Source organism: Labrus mixtus, chromosome 2 (assembly GCF_963584025.1).
Source record: "Labrus mixtus chromosome 2, fLabMix1.1, whole genome shotgun sequence".
NCBI classification, from domain to species: domain Eukaryota; kingdom Metazoa; phylum Chordata; class Actinopteri; order Labriformes; family Labridae; genus Labrus; species Labrus mixtus.
In genome coordinates, this window is record NC_083613.1 from 15,677,713 (window position 1) to 15,693,133 (window position 15,421).

Here is a 15,421-nt window from a genome sequence, read left to right on the forward strand (position 1 = left end):
TATTCTCATGATTTTATAAATGCACTTTTAGACCGTCCTGCTGTAGAGAGGAGTGAGCTTTATCCTCCTGCATACAGTGGCAATTTATAGTGAATGAAATAATGTGAAAATGAAACGTGTCACCTTTTAAGAGTTTGTGCATGTAATGTAACCACTGACACATAATATAATATATAATATAATTACAGTTGTTGGGGTTAAACCTCCATCCTGGTATCGATTTCAAACAGGAGCCCACTTTGAAATAGGATTACTGGCATTTGAGAACTTAATGCCTGAACTAAATTTGCAGTAATAAACCTTGTTCGAGAGATGTCTTGTGTGTGTGTGTGTGTGTGTGTGTGTGTGTGTGTGTGTGTGTGTGTGTGTGTGTGTGTGTGTGTGTGTGTGTGTGTGTGAGCCAGCAAGGTGTGCACTGAGAGGCTTCTCTCTCGGCGTACCCTCTCCTGCAATGTTGGGTAGTTAAGGAAATTTCCACCCTTGCCCAACAGGTCTTCGAGAACACTTTTCTGTAAATATTTCCTCCTTTTTGTCTTTTTCTGTCACTTGATTTGTGGACGTATCCACAGCGGCTGTGGGAAACGCTTTGACCTCGTATTTCCCGGGTACTGTTTGCCGTTTGGTCTCGCCTTCTCTTCTTCTGAAACATTAACGCACGTCCTTGGCATCTCCACCTTCCCTCTGTGTGCAGGTACAGAAGATATTAGTACGCAGTTTGGTGATCATTTTTAGTCAGTGTGAAATTTCCTGCAAAATCTTGACTTCAGTGTGCAGGAATTGAGATTAAATTGCAGCATGGTGTTCAGAAATGAGAGTGTAGATCCTGTGCTGCACTGTTGTTGCTTTCAGCGGAGCCCTGTGAAGGTGACAAGTGTGTTTACTTTGAGCCAGTCCTCTTTTAAAAGGTCTGACCTTTTTCATTAAAATACATCTTTTGTCACTTTGTTGTTTTGATGCTTTCCAGCGCTCTCTGCATCCAACTGTCTGATGTCATCGATAGAAAGGTTTCAATGAAAGAGAGTGGAGACGATACGTTGTGTCATCATTTCATGCTCGTGATGAGAAGTGAGGAAATGTTGTGCTCTGTTGGATGTGGAGGCATATACAGTATATATACAGTATATTTATTCTGCAGTGTCATTTTGTAACAAACAGTTGCTTCCTCTGATGATAATTAAAAAAAAAAAAAAAGTTCTCAAGATTTTCTATAAAAAGTGTGAACGAAGCTCATTTCAATTTCCCAGTCTCAGGTGGCGTCTTCCAATCGCTTCTTTTGTCAAAACCACAGTTCAAAATCTCCCGAAAATTGTTTTTTTTAATAAAAAATTATGAATAAAATCAACAAATCAGTGCATTTCAGAAGCTTCAACTAACAAACCCTTTATGTTATTGCTTAATAAATCACATAAATGATTCAGGGATTACAAAAAATAGTTGTCAAATTACTTTCTTTCAGTCAGCTGATTGATCAAATCACAAATCTCTTGATTTGTGTTTATCATTGACATTGCTGCTTGTGTGAAATAGGCTATTTATTGACACCATTTCGAAGCAGTGATGTCAACATAGCGATCATTTTTTAAAATCTAGAATGTCCATTTAATCACATTTTTTGGGTTGTATGTTTGGACATGTGTCGATGCATCTCATAAACTAATGTGATTTTTTCAGCTTCTGTTCTCGTCGATCTTTTATAAACCGCAGCGTCTGCACACAGAGGAACAACTCACTGTCGTCAGGTGAAGTTATTTTAGGTTAAATAAGCATCAGCTGAAGTACAGAGAGAGACGGTGCTTGTTTGAATCTGAACTAGGAGGAGTCAAACCTGTCTTTAAAAAGCGTCTGAATAGAAGCTGGGTAATGTTTGCGTCGACTCTGTAGCTCAGCAGCAGCAGCGCTCTGTCCTCCATGCTGTTAGCTTCACAGATGGCTCAGGCTGCGTCCTCATTAAACACCAACGAAGAAGAAGAAGAGTTATTTTAAAATTCTGTACGTGCGTGTGGAGATTATTTCTTTGTTGCAACAGTAAAAAGTCTCGATGATATTTTACATAACTTGATGGTTTGTCCTGGTTTCTCTCTTCATTGAAGTTTCTTTCTCAGATATGTTGAAGTGCAGCTCAGTCAAAAACACCGCAAGCATCGGCAACTAAAGCGAACGACCATCACATTTCCCTTAATTATTTTCAGTGCATCATACAGCATGAACTTCTACAAATCAGGACACTCCAGAAAAATAGACATATATATGTTCTAAATATATCATGTTGCTTATTGTGACATCTCATCCAGTTGCTTTACAAACAGTTAAAAACATCTTTAAAAATATACACAAACAGAAACAAGAGACACAGCACCTGCATCATCCTGCGTGTGATTGCAGACGATGTTAAATGTTTTCATGTCATTCTATAAGCAGAGACAAAATTTATATATAAACATTTTTTTTTAATTTTTTTTAATCCGCTGACTTGAGATGACACTGCTTTGATTTAAAGACGGAGCAAGAAAGTAAAACTGTTAGTTAATTTGCAGCTCAATTCATGCGATCTTTAGTGAAAATTACATTTTTATTTTCGCGAGATTTAAAATCGAAAAAAAAAAGATTTAAAAAAGATTTTAGTCTCTGTATGTTGTTAAAGATCAGAAGTGTGAGTGTGTTTCTCACTGAATGAGTGGCAGGTTATTTAACCTGTGTGTTTGTGTGTTTGTGTGTGTGTGCGCGCGCGCGTGTGTGTGTGTGTGTGTGTGTGTGTGTGTGTGTGTGTTTTTCTACACACAAAGCATAATAATGACACTATGACCACATTTTATTCAACACACCGTGATGAGCTGATTGAATGTGTGTGTGTGTATCAAAATACTGTAGAAAGGACTTGAAAGTGGGCTGTGTGTGTCCATGTTCTATGTAGGAGGTTGGCTGTACTCAGTGTGTGTGTGTGTGTGTGTGTGTGTGTGTGTGTGTGTGTGTGTGTGTGTGTGTGTGTTTTTGTGTATTTAATAACTACCATGAGAGCCCTCAAACTCAAGATTCATCCGCATTGCACACACTATGTTTGTGTGCGTGTGTGTGTGTGAGACCCTGTGTGTGTGTGTGTGTGTGTGTGTGTGTGTGTGTGTGTATTATCCAGGGAGTGCTCAGACTGAGGATCCAGCTGATGAAAGCTACCTGGAGCTTCATAAATGAACCTTTTGTCCAACAGTGGAGCCTGTGTGTGTGTGTGTGTGTGTGTGTGTGTGTGTGTGTGTGTGTGTGTGTGTGTGTGTGTGTGTGTGTGTGTGTGTGTATGTGTGTAGTAGATGTGTATTTCTTTAATTTTCTCTGGATATCAGCAGAAAGAAAATGTTTTGTTCGGAGTTTAGTACATGCTACTGTGTTTTTAATTCTTGAGAATTTATTTTCTGTTTTGTAGCTGAGTGTTGAAATTGTTGTCAAAAAGTTAAATTTCTATTTAACGTTTAAACTAATATTTTCCATACTTCCAAAGTTACACAGAAGAAAAACAGAGGCAGCGCCATGTTCTCTCCATCTATATTTCATATTCACGTTATGCAGCCTGCAGCACGGCGCAGGACGTGGACCTGTTTCAGGACCTGCAGGCTGTCTCAGCGCTCTCAGTGTTCTCATGTTACTCCCTCGAGTTAATGTGTTCAAAATGGACTCTGTCATTTAGTCTGCTTTACAAGTCATAGCTTAGAATTGCATTCATCACTTAATTATGTTAATAAGTTGTGAGTTTTATCTCAGAGTAATTGGTATTTAAAAGTTTGCACCTTTTGCGGCTTCTGTTCCTCCTGGGCTTCCGTAGATCTTTCTGTCCGTCTTCAGGGTGCAGTGTTCAGAACATCACTGAGGGAGCAGAGATGCAGAAAACAGAGACCAGAAGGAAGTTCAAGTTGTTTTATTGTCTTCCTCAGGAGCAAATATATCGATGACCCCCCCCCCCTCTTTGACAAGATAAACAGACAGTTATAAACTCAGCTGCTTCTGAAGCGTTTGACCTCATGGTGCTGAGGTCACAACAGAAGTGCACCGTTTGCTTCTGTTGATAATAACAGACGTACTTACTTTGAGTCGGGTTGAATTGAATTTCAGTTTCTTTCAGCTTGTTGTGGAAATGAATGGAGGTCAGTGGATCCCATCGTGAAGTTTGCAATAACTACATTCATGTGTATGCCTTAGAGATTCTCATAAGGTCAGAGAAATAAATTATTTGTGTACTTCTATTGATGATGGAAAGCCCGTCTGCACTCTAGTTATTTGAAATAATGTTTGTTTAAGCTTGTTTCACAAAGTCATTCAGGGTCATGGAAACAAACCGGCAGAAATCATTTCAACGCAATCTGACAACCTGCACCTACGAAAACTGAACTTTCTGCAGACTTATTTTTTTACTATAATTGGTTTTGTGACTATATCAAAGTGTAGAATAAATACATTTTTCTCCTTTTTCCTCTCTAATTGTATTGCTTTGTTTGATAGCGGTTTTCTGACGGAGCCTTAAAATGTTTCTTTAAATTTAAGGTCATAAAATGTCTTTAAATTTGAGATGACTTTGAGACATGTCTGAATGTTAGATCAAGTCTACACTGTAATGATTCACACTGTTTACGTCGGGGGTACGGATACTTTCACAAACTGTGAACAGAAGAGAGTTGAAGGAGAAAACGGGGGAAGTGCAAGTTCAAGGACATTGGACTGGAAGATGAAAAATACAGGAAATGATTGGCAGAGGTGGTCAATAAATAATTAGGATGCATTTTTCAAACTTTGGAGAATGAGAATCAAAGCGGTTCAGTCCCACGTTAAATCTAAAAAGGATAGACACTACGCGGTGCAATAATGGAATTCATTTTCTTAGTTTGGATCTACAAAATCTTCCAAAAAAGTTTTGATTTAAGAAAAGTGTGCAGAAACACAAGTTTACCGACGTCACTCTGTTACAACTTTAAAATATATGTATTAAATATTTTTAAAATTTGCTTGTTGTTGCCATGGAAACAGTGATGCCACAACATGAATAACACTGTTGTGAGTAAGTTGGGTACAGACTCTCGATGAGGATAAAGAGGATGATGGCAGGGACTTTTTAACCCTGTGAAATGTGACCGACAGCGGGGCAGACGTGAACCGACAGCGGGGCAGACGTGAACCGACAGCGGGGCAGACGTGAACCGGCCGCAGGAGAGCAGCCTTCACTTAATCCCCTTTGAATTCATCTCTAATCAAACCGAAGAGCAAGAGGATCGCTCACATCGCTCTGCATCTCAGTTTGAGTTTGGTTCAGATTGAAGAGATACTAACTGTTAGAAATATTTAAAGTAATGACGTCATGATGAGTAAATACAGCAGAGTGATGGAGATGAAAGGGTTAATCAGCAGAGGTGGGACTGGACTCTGTTCTCTGCTGCTTTACTTTACTCACATGCTCGACGTGTTCATATATTCACTTTGATTATGAGAACACATAATATGTTTTTTGTTTTTTTTAATAAAAATGTCACTTCATTATTTAGACAGAATTCATTTTTCTCTCGCGCGCCAATTTAGAACTTTATTCTGAAATCTCAGAGAATCTTCATGCTGCTTTTTCTAAGAGATTTGAGTTGTTCTTGCAAAATATTTTTATAGAAAATATTGACGTTTCTACTCTTAAAAACGGAATTCTTCCCAAACATTTGAGTTTTTCGGAAACATCTCTGAACACATATACATCAGTGTAACGCCGAGAATACTCAAGTGGTTTTCTTCTACATGTTCACCTTTGTTCACAGATATTTCATATTTTTATTTTTATTTTGTACTTCCAGATATAGTTCAGTTTTTAAATGTACATTTGAATTTTTTCTGTGTATGTGAGTTTATTTAGACGATCTTTCGTTTGTATTCTGTAACTCAGAGATTTTTCCAGTTTTTATTTCCAGCACTTAAATCTCAGGGAATATTCAAGCAGCTTTTCTTCTTAGACATTTGACTTTTTCTTGCACATTTTTTACAGAAATATTTAAGACCTTTACTTTTTTAATGTTTTTTAAATGATGTATGATTGCATAATTTAAACTCAGAGAGTATTAAAGTTGTTTTCTTGTGAATTTAACGCTCTGTTCTCTACAATAATTTTCATTGTCACATTTCTTTGACTTTGAGAGATGTTTGCAGTTCTTGTGATTTCATTTTTAGTAAATTTACAAGTTTTTATTGCAGATTTTTGTTTGTATGCAGCTTTCTCAGAGATTATTCAAGCAGTTGTTGAGGCGGCTGTGGCTCAGAGGTACTCAGTGGTCAGTCGTCTCTAAAATGGAAGGTTGAGGGTTCGATCCCCAGCTCCTGTTAGAACATGTCCTCTCTGTCCTTGGGCAGGACACTGAACCCCGAGTTGCTACTTTGTCAGCGAGGACTGAATGTGAACGAATGGGATTAGTTAATGGTGATGGTCATGTTACATAGCAGCCTCGGCCATCAGTGTGTGAATGTGTCGGTGTGACTTGCGGTGTGAAAGTGCTTTGAGGAGACAGAAGACTCCTCAAAGGCGAAAGGCCCATTCACTGGACCTTTCAGGGTCCCAGCCATTTCTGCGGACGCTCCTGCAGTGATAAAAAAAACAAAAAACAAGCCCACTAACATTTTTCTCTTTTGAACATTTACAGAAGAACATGAAGCTCTGAAATAATTGCACATGAGCTCTGCAGAAACTGCTGCAGTTGCGGGGTGACTCATGTGTGAAAAAAAATCAGTTTTTAGATCTTTTTTTTAACGAGTCATGCTCGACTGTGACGTAAGGATGAGCTCACCTCCTCTCCCTGTGATCTACACCCCCTCGTGTTCGTCCCTTTTAATGTTCCCTCTCTGACTTCACTCCACAGCTCTCCTCAGGGAGAAGCTTCCTTCCATACCCAGAGATTTTATATTGCTCCAATAACTCCAGTCAAATGCTCCCTATGCACAGGTTTAAGTCATAGTGCCCAAAGGTGGATCATACACGCCTTCAATAAACAAGCAATATGTTCAGAAATGTCTCTTTTATCTGACAGCAGCTAAGATTCATCTGTAATATTTACTCCTTTCACTGCTTGTCTCTTTCTTTTGTGTAAACAGTTTAGGCACCACGCGTCTTCATCTCGTAATTGTTGTCCAAGAATCAGAATCAGAAATACTTGATTCATCCCTGGGGAGAACATTTGAGTGATGCTGTGGCTTGTTTGCAGAATTTAAGCATAAGATATATAAAATATGGCAGAAATATGTCCAACATGGTGGGCAGCAGTATAGGTCAGTTTGTAGTGACTTCTGTGGCTGGTATGGAAGTCGGTCTGGTTGCTGGAGAGTTTCCAGGTCACTTCCGGAGTTCTACAGGGAGGCCCTTGAGCGTTAACAAAATCATAATCTTTGGGGCGCTGGTGGCGCAGTGGTCAGAGCGCGCGCCCTATGTATGGAGGCTGCAGTCCTCCAAGCGGAAGGCCCAGGTTCAAATCCAACCAGTGGCTCCCTTCCCGCTTGTCATTCCCTTCTCTCTCTCTGACTGATTTCCAACTCTATTCACTGTCCTATCTCTCTAATAAAGGCACAAAATGCACCAAAATAAACCTAAAAAAAAACAACAAAAAAAACTGTAATCTTTGGTTGCATTTGGGCTGTTTGTTTGTACACATGACAACGGCATTTTTGGTGCCTGAAGATTTAGAGAACGGTTTCCAAATTGCAAACTTTAAAAAAACAGTCATGTCTCCATCGTCACCAAAACTCTCAATATGCTTCTGAAAACAGAGACTTTTCATACATGTGCATAATGCTTTCAGTCAATAACCATGCGAGAGTAGGTGAACTACCACAACAATGGCAGATTCCCGAGTTCTTTATGTGAGAATGATGACTGCATGACTCCCAGTAAAACCTTTTTTGAAATTGACTGGTTTTGCAAATGATTCCTTACTTTACGTTTCGTTTTCAGTCACATCAAGCGATGCAGCAGCATGGTTCACTTGATGCTGCAGGAGTCAGATCAGGTTTTCATTTTTCAGCTGATTGAGGACAAAATACATAAATACTTCGGAGTTTTAAGAACTTTTGATTGATTTTTGGAAAAGCTCTGAATGTATGTGATTTTTTTGTGCTCTTGGATTAGCATGTAACACGTGAACGCACCGGAACTCAACAATGTCAGTGCTTTAATGTAATCAGCCATCCAGCAAAGAAGCACACAGCCAAAATGTGTGTGTGTGTGTGTGTGTGTGTGTGTGTGTGTGTGTGTGTGTACGTGTGTACGTGTGTACGTGTGTTTACAAGGGTTTTCGAAGGTCAATGCCACCCTGCACTGAACGAGGGGGCTTGTAGCTGACTGACTGGTTACATTAACATTTCCGCACACACACACACACACACACACACACACACACATGCCGGGGCTGGTGGTGTGCTGGTTGATGACATTAGAGCGTGCTCATTGGTGCTCAGTCAGGCTGAAACTCTCGGGTGTGTTGGTTCTGTGTGAACTCTCCGCTCTGCGACTCGGGGACTCGGGGACTCGTGAGGATCAGAGAACACAGGAAGTGAAGAATCTGCGTGAACAAACATGTTTGTGTGTTAACGTGTGCAGCAGGGAACACTTCAGTGTGTCGTCAACATTTCCTACCTTTGACTCTTTCAGCCACGTCCCTCTTTCATCCTCCGCTGCGTCTACGCCTCTTTAATCTGAACATCAGACACGCTGCTGTCGTCTCCGTCCTTGACTGAAGAGCACATTTAAAGATAATTAAATAATTCTCATTTTGAGTGTAAAGAAAATCAACATAAAACATGACAAATTAAAGTAGAAAAAAGTCTTAATGAAATCAAATGAAAGTGTTGTGAATTAAAGTTTATTTTGAGATTCATATTTTATGTTCCTTTTGTTATGCGTCCATTCAAACCAGATTTAGTTGGATACACTTTGATTTTAATATCAACCAATAAGAATCCTTTGCTGTCTCCATTGTGTGTGTATGTAAGAACAAGAGTTTTTTGTTTTTTTTTAAATCAATAAATAACCTTGAAAAGCAGTCATCTACAGGGAGCTTATATAAGACTCACGTCCCTCTTTGATGAGATACGTGTTTTTACTGATCGTTCATTCACTGTAAAAAATGTTTTAAAACACAGCTCGGCAAATCATTCAGAATAACATCACTGCTAAGATGATTTGGTATCTGATGCAAAAAAAATATAATCAAAAATAGTTTTTCTGTTCATGATGAAATTTTCTATTTTTGTTTAAACATTTTTTTACGCATTAACAATTTTTTTTATTTTTTTGTATAATTTTCACTCACCAGAAGAAATGAAATTCCTCAAAAGGCTATGGAAAAAGATACGCTGCCTATAATTATTTTTTTTCAAACTGTCAAACGGCTTGCTGTTGTTCCGCAGTAACAAAGCTGCTTTGGGAGTTTGTGATGTAACACTGACATCTTAATACTCTACTTTTCCCCTGTTCAGTCAAGCAGGTTGTTTTTTTCTTCAGGTCTATTTTAGGGCATTTCATGCCTTCATTTAGAGACGGGACAGTGGGTAGAGTCAGACACCAGGGTGAGAGAGAGAGTGGGGAATGACACACTGGAAAGGAGCCACAGGTCGGACTGCAGTGTTTCCCCTAGGTTTACAGCGTTGGGGGGGTGGGGACAAGCCGACACGACGACACGACGACACGACGACACGACGACACAAACACTTGAAGGAATATTGATGTTCATGTGTTACTTTTAATGACAGCTGTCCTTTTCTATGGGAAACGTATCCTTAAATGACTTCTTTCCCTGATTTCCGACTCTATCCACTATCCTATCCCTACAATAAAGGCACAAAAAGCCCAAAAATAAATCTTCAATATCTTCAAAACAAAATTAAAAAAACCCACAAATGATCTGCATTATTTTACTGATGGAAAGCATCAAAAAGTACAGAAGCTTGGGAACAACTTTAATTCATCAGCTGTATTTCTACCTAAAGCTGCAGAGAGAGAAAGAGTCTAAACTGTAAAAATACATCAGCAATGCTGCGGTTCCAAAATGCTTCCATTTTATTTGTGCAATTGAGACAGTGTGAAGAAGATCGCTTGCAATTTTTAGTGATGTCAAACAAGAAATTAGCCAATATTTGGTGACTACAGGACTTTTTTTTGTTGTTGCCATGGTTGCCAAACATTGATATTGTGAGATTTTAACTAAGATTAGCTGAAATTGACACTGTGCTACATTTGAAGTAATCTTACTTAAAGAAAAACAACCAAGAGAAGGATGAACCATGTGAAAAATGGATGAACAGATAGTGGCCTCAGATGCTGCAGCAGAGAAGAAGCTGCTGCTGCTGGTAGAGTGTGTGCAGCCACAGGAGGGCAGAGCGCCGACTCTAGCTGGATGCAGGAGGACACCGAGCTGTTTGGTTAAAAAAAAAAAAAAAAAACATACTGCCATAGTGTCCAGGGGTCAAAGAGACGGAGCATGCAGGGAGACAACAGGATTAAAACTGCACACTAACGCATAAAATGAATGAAGAAGAATGGGTTGTGGTTCAGAAAAGCAGCATCTCTCTAAGCTTTTTTTTTTTTACAAAGGTGGCATCTACCTTAATTAATCACCAACTTAATGCACTTCCTGTCGAGTTCGCTAAGTGACCCCAATCAAGCACACCCACGATGTTTCCTGACCAGCGGGTGCACTCGGGGTCTGGCATTGACTTGTTCACTCGGTGTCCTTGTCGTGACTTCAGCACTCTCTCAGTTTGGAACAGTTTGAAAAGAGGGGACAGAGAGACGCAAACAGACGGCTATATTCTGCATGTTTGTTTAATCGGGCTGGGTATTTCCCACAACCGCGCGATACGATATGTGTCACGATACAGAGGTAAGATACGACACATATGGTGACATTGTTTTTGGATGGTGGAGACAGCTGCGGCTGCAGGCATTGTGTTTCGTTACATCTGACTGTTTATCCTTTTGTGTTAACATCTCAAAGAAAATCTCTTAATTTATTGCTAAAAAAAAAAGCCTCCTGTCCTCAACTGATGGACTGCCGTAGTGTTGGAGGCTCTGACCAATGAGAGAGTACCCAGCATACAGTCACCATAAGGACTCTGCCTGTACTTTCCTCATGTCCTAATGTTTCTCACATCTTGCCTAGAACACATTACGACTCTAATTGTCTTGTTATGAAGCTGAGAGCCTGTTTCTACCGTACATAATAATGCGCCTCATTTGCGTCTGCCCAAAGTGGACGCGCTAACAAACTCATTCGAGCCTCAGCTGATACATATTTATTTTAAACCAAAAGGTCAAAACCTTTTATTTGTAAGAATACAATTTCTATCCTTTAAATCTCAGCCTTATGTCTCACCATCAAACTTTATGTAGTCTGTTTGTTGTCCTTTATGTGCCAGAGATGTAATGTATTACACATGATGATTAATATCTTAAACAATGTTGATTTAAAGTCCTTTCACGTTTATGTTTTTCTTTCGGTGTCTATTTTAGACGCTGAAAAGGTCTCACATTTTTTGCAACTTTCATCAGAATCTGAACGTATTCGGTTTCCAGATTTTATTATTTGATTTGTATTGGTATGCAAATCCAAAGAGTACCATCACAATAATATCTAAAAATGTGATCGTGAAATCAGTATCCTTAAAACCATCATGATGAGGTTGTGGAAGTTGCAGGGGATTTTTGTGGTGACTTTCAGCAAGTTTGTTTTTGTCTTACGTTGATTTAAATCTTAGGAACTAGTTTTGTGATGCATTTGATTTTCTAGAAGAATCTATTGTTTTTCATAAACTCCATCACTTTCTGTCTCAATTACACTTATAACAAATTTGAATATAATGTATTTGGTGAAGACAACAGGCAGTGGCACAAACAATTCCCAAAGGGGTGTTCACTAAGAATATCTCCAAAAACTTGTGCAGAAATTGCGTCTGGTATCTGCACCTTTTCAAGACGTAATTCACAAATGATGTTGTGCTAATAATTGTATAGCGCAAACAAGCCCATAGAATTGTTCTGTGTCGTGCAGTTTGTTCTTGTTTTGCGTCTGAACGTGGGGGGGTTAGCTGTCAGCTTCTGCTCTCTCTTCTGCGCATTCTCAGCCTGACAGAGCTCGATTCTGTCCACATGACGAGGATTGATTTAACCTCTGATTCTTAAAAAAATGTTATGGCAGTGTAACATTTATAGATTTATTTAGAAATAATTTATTTTCAAGACATGAAGAGGGGAGTTCTCATTGGCGGAAAGTTTGCCCGTGACATTCCTTATAGTGCGTTGCAGTTACCACCAACTCTCAGTAGACAGTAAATGTTTCACACTAACTGCATGTGGCTTTTAGCACCATTCTCGGTGGATTAGGTTTTCTTTGCAATGAGTCTCTTTTACAAAGAAGTGGGCCAGTTTTACCCCAAATGTATATTTAATGGCTGATTTACAATAGTGCAAAGACCATCAACGCACAGAGACGCTGTTTGCTCTGCAGCCCAGTGAGGGGAGCATTTAACCCTTTCATGTGAAGGCGGTATGTTTTCATCTCTTTGGACAGGGTCAGGTGTTCAAAAGTTCTTTTGTAAATCAGGCCCAGAGAGTTTGGTTCTTCCACACATACACATAGAAGTGGTGTGTGTTCATGTTACAGATGAGCTCAAGTCAGTCAGAAGACAGACTCTGTCCTGTATCATCCCCCGTCTGCTGTGAGGAGGTCTGCATTGAGCCTGGCCTTACAACACAGCTGTGAATGAGCAGTCCTCGTATAGGTTAGAGGTTTATCAAAAGTAAATGTTTATCTTCTGAGTGGTGCTGTGATTTATCTGCTGCACTTTTCCAGTTTAGAACCTGACCTGAAAAAATAACAACCTGTTTATTTTCACCTTCTTCCTTGTCCTCTCTCTCGGGCTTTGTATTTTCTCCAGGAACAGGTTCTTTCATGATGTAGATGCTAAATAATAGTTTATTTTCATGTCTTGAACAAATTAAGTTAATCCGAACATCTGTGCTAATTTGAATCCTCCATGTAATAGAAAAGGACTTCCCTGATCATAGAGACCACATCCACTCAAATGTTTCAATCGCCTCCACTCAGTAAGAGAGACTCTTTTGTACGCATTGAATGTTTCTCCTCCAGTTTTACAGAAAACGGGCAGAGAGACACCAAAACATTGTGCAGCCAGTAACCTGCACCACTACACCACATCTGATTAACCTTTAGCTTCAGTCCAGTGACTCGGTAAAATCACCGGACTGAAACATCATTTGTTTTTTGTTGTTGTTGTTAGTCCGTGTGAGAGTGTTGTGTCTTCTGTTTATGCCTCATTTTGCCAGATTCATGATTCCAAAGCAGCAGCCACTCTCAGACCTGTCACAAGGACACCATGATTGCTTCATCACCCTCATTTTGTCGACTTCCTCAATCAAGGGCATTTCAGCCAACATGAGAAATGTTCAGACAAACAGAAAACAAAATACATCTATTACTCCCCTGGTTCATATGAGACCGGATTTCCTGTTTTCTAAACCAAGACGATGACAGAGCCAACAACAGTCCCCTTATTTAAGCTTGTGACTCTCCCCTCATGGTGTCTGACTGCTCTGGGAAAAAGATCCGTCAAAATCTTTGATTTTTCAATACTTTTCAATATCACATTTTACAACAATGCAACCTCTGTTATTTTAATCATCGGTATAATCGAAAAGTGCAGAAGCTTTCAAAAATCAGTTGCTCTGTCCGTCACTTCTGCGTCTTTCTTTGTTTCTTTTTAACCTCATGTCATGCACTAGGAGACCCCCCAGCCCCCCTCCCATCTTATAGGGAAAGTCTCCCTAGAAGTTAGAAGTTTTGCAGAGTTTTATAGTGTGTGCAGCTGGGTTCATTCTGATAAAAAAAAAAAGCTTGGATAGAAACATGGCTTTGTTTGTCTTAGTGCAAAATCTAACATCCCTTCTGCATGAATTTACGGTCTGAAGATACTTTTTTTTATTACATTTGTTCAGCAGTTTTTCAGACATGATAAGTGGAATAAATCTTTGTGCAGCAGAGCGAGGAGGAGGGGAACATTGTTGCTCAAATGATTTGGCCTAGATGCAGGCCAAACATAACAGCACCGCTGTGGGCACTTATTTTATCAGACATATGCAAATTATTCCACCATAGTTTAAACTCTAATAATTGCACAAAGTAAACACTAAAGTACTCCCAGCTAAAATGTTGTGTTTTTTTTCCTTCTTTTCAGCGCTGTGTTGGGTCCTGAACAACTCTGATGCTTTGACGTAAGACTCCCCTCTGCTCACACCTGCCAACACAGGTAACGATGCATGAGTGCACACACACATGCACTTACACCCACGCTCACACATACATGTGCTATTTCTGCTGCAAGGGCTGGATGTGAGCTTCAGCTGCCAAATAGGCCAGTGTGCTTGTATCTGTGTGTGTGTGTGTGTGTGTGTGTGTGTGTGTGTGTGTGTGTGTGTGTGTGTGTGTGTGTGTGTGTGTGTGTGAGATAGCTCACAGCCCATTCGGTCCAGAGGACAACTGGCTGAGTTTAGCTCTTTGGACCGTGTTGGCTCTCGTTTGTTGCACAGGGAGTTGGTGGAACTCCCAGGAAGAGGCGTATTAAGCCATAAACACCCAACACACACGCACACACACGCACACACACACACAGAGTCGGAGCACATTATTCAATTTTCATTTCATTCATGCTTTACTCTGTCAGTCGGCTCAAAGCTGCAGCTTATCACCAGCGTCCTGCACACACGGAGCAGGGAGGAGGCAGAGGAGGAGGACGTCTGAAAAATTTGATAAAATTTAGTTTTTGTTTGTTTCGTTTTTTTGGGTCCTCGGTTTTATTTGCACATTTTTTCGGTTGAGAGTCAGTGGCCATTACTGAAGCACACGTGAGAGGACATTTAAGTTTATGATATCAACCAAGGCAAAAGCCTACACCTGCTGGGTCAGTGCATACACTTTTTAGTGGACTTAAAATTGCAATGATTACAACTTTTTTGATTTTAAAATATAAAAAAAAAAAAAAAAAAAAAAAATTTAGTCCACTAGATGGTGCTGACTTATTCTCTTGACAGGAAATATTGATTGCTTGATATAAAAAAATGGAGGGCATTGTTTTTTACAACTCATGTTCTAATGGTTGATCTGACTTTATGACTCTGAGGTGCTGAAGAGGCGGCACTTTTTACACAGGCTGCATTGTTCAAACAGCAGTATACCTGTAAGGTAGTCCTGTGCCCCTTTACCTTCGGCCGAGTCAGTTGATTGTCGTCCGTAATGGACGTCTGTAAAGAGGTGAAACACTAGGTAACGCTTTATTTAAAGGGGTAGGCATATGACTGACCATGACACTGTCATCACCATGCCACCTGCCGTTAACATGAAGGAGGCTTTATTAA

At 39.8% G+C, this 15,421-nt stretch overlaps 1 protein-coding gene across 3 annotated transcripts in view; it reads left to right on the plus strand.

Annotated features, from left to right (window-relative positions):
- Positions 1 to 15,421, plus strand: part of tenm3 (teneurin transmembrane protein 3) — a 318,509-nt gene that overhangs the window by 1,759 nt on the left and 301,329 nt on the right. For all 3 annotated transcript variants that reach the window (XM_061052965.1, XM_061052966.1, XM_061052967.1), the window contains exon 2: positions 14,245 to 14,316. The gene's annotated coding sequence lies outside the window, so the exon portion shown is untranslated. The remainder of the gene's footprint in view (positions 1 to 14,244; positions 14,317 to 15,421) is intronic.